Below are 2,053 nucleotides of genomic sequence, written 5' to 3' on the forward strand. Positions count from 1 at the left end.
CGTCAGCGCGAGCGCGGCCACCTAGCGCGCCGCGGGGGTCTGAAGGTTAACCTCAGTACCCCCTATATATATGCCTTAAGTCCGTTTCTCAAACTTGGCAGTAGGAGACATCAATTTCTCAAAAAACGTCGTCCCGTCATTTCTCACCCCGTCAGCGCGCGCGGCCCATAGCGCGCGCGGGGGTCTGAAGGTTAACCTCAGTACCCCCTATATATATGCCTTAAGTCCGTTTCTCAAACTGGCAGTAGGAGACATCAATTTCTCAAAAAACGTTAGTCCCGCTCATTTCTCACCCCGTCAGCGCGCGCGGGCCCCATAGCGCTGCGGCGGGGGCTGAAGGTTAACCTCAGTACCCCCTATATATATGCCTTAAGTCCGTTTCTCAAAACTGGCAGTAAGTAGGAGGACATCAATTTCTCAAAAAACGTAGTCCCGCTCATTTCTCACCCGTCAGCGGCGCGCGGCCCATAGCGCGCGCGGGGGTCTGAAGGTAACCTCAGTACCCCCTATATATATGCCTTAAGTCCGTTTCTCAAACTGGCAGTAGGAGACATCAATTTCTCAAAAAACGTAGTCCCGCTCATTTCTCACCCCGTCAGCGCGCGGCCCCATAGCGCGCGCGGGGGTCTGAAGGTTAACCTCAGTACCCCCTATATATATGCCTTAAGTCCGTTTTCTCAAACTGGCAGTAGGAGACATCAATTTCTCAAAAAAACGTAGTCCCGCTCATTTCTCACCCCGTCAGCGCGCGCGGGCCCCATAGCGCGCGCGGGGTCTGAAGTTAACCTCAGTACCCCCTATATATGCCTTAAGTCCGTTTCTCAAACTGGCAGTAGGAGACATCAATTTCTCAAAAACGTAGTCCCGCTCATTTCTCACCCCGTCAGCGCGCGCGGCCCCATAGCGCGCGCGGGGGTCTGAATGTTAACCTCAGTACCCCCTATATATATGCCTTAAGTCCGTTTCTCAACTGGAGTAGGAGACATCAATTTCTCAAAAAAACTAGTCCCGCTCATTTCCACCCCGTCAGCGCGAAACTCCATCCACGCAAGGCTTGCACCAAGCGTGTTGGAGTTCTCACGTTCCAACGACTTTGGCATGCCTTGGTGTCATTGTGGGCTATGCATCCTTGTAGGCCGATTTTTTTGATCTTCAAAATTTTGAAGTTCCCACGTTTCCAACGACTTTGACATGGCTTCGTGCCATATTGGACGTTCCAACGACCTTGGCGATGCCTTCTGGGCACCATTTTTTTTCCAACTTCAAACTTTCAAAGTTGTGACGTTCCATCGGCCATGCATGCCTTGGTGCCATTTTTTCCAAACTTCAACGTTCTCACGTTCCACGGCCCATGGCATGCCTTGGAGTCGTTTTCCCACGTTTCGTGCTATGGCATGCCTTGTCACCATTTCTTTCCAACTTCAAAGTTCTTCCAAAGGCAACGTTCTCTTGTTTCGCGTGCCATTGCATGCTATACGTCTCGTGCATAGTAGAATGCCTGCACAATGCCTTGATGCCCGATTCATCGTTTTAGAGGCTAGCCACGCCTTTTGCCACTTTAGTGTTTTCGGTGACTTTGTGGCAAGCAATTTCAAATGTTCAAGTGAGATTGATATAAGTTGGTGATATTTTTAATGGGAATTGGCGACCGTTATGCTTGGTGTATTCTTTTTTGGAGACTTGGTGGCACGCCATATCCAACATTGTATTCCTTAGGGACTTGGTGCCACCCCATGCCTTGGTCTATTTTTTTGGGACTTGGTGTCACGCCTATGCCTTGGTGTATATTTTGGGACTTGGTGTCACGTCATGCCTTCGTGACTTGTTGAGATTTTTTAGTGGACTTGACCTTGGTTTGCACACAAGTCATGCCTTGGGTGACGCATGACATGATAATCCCTAACCTCAGTCCGATTTATTTGAAAAGCGAGATAATTGTTGGTGTAGGGAGGAAATCGTTTGATTTGGAATAAGTGGGGGGACGAATCGGAGCGACATAGGGCTGAATCTCAGTGGATCGTGGCAGCTAGGCCACTCTGCCACTTTACAATAC

The sequence above is a fragment of the Tripterygium wilfordii genome, unplaced genomic scaffold (assembly GCF_013401445.1).
Source record: "Tripterygium wilfordii isolate XIE 37 unplaced genomic scaffold, ASM1340144v1 ctg163, whole genome shotgun sequence".
Classification (NCBI taxonomy): Eukaryota; Viridiplantae; Streptophyta; class Magnoliopsida; order Celastrales; family Celastraceae; genus Tripterygium; species Tripterygium wilfordii.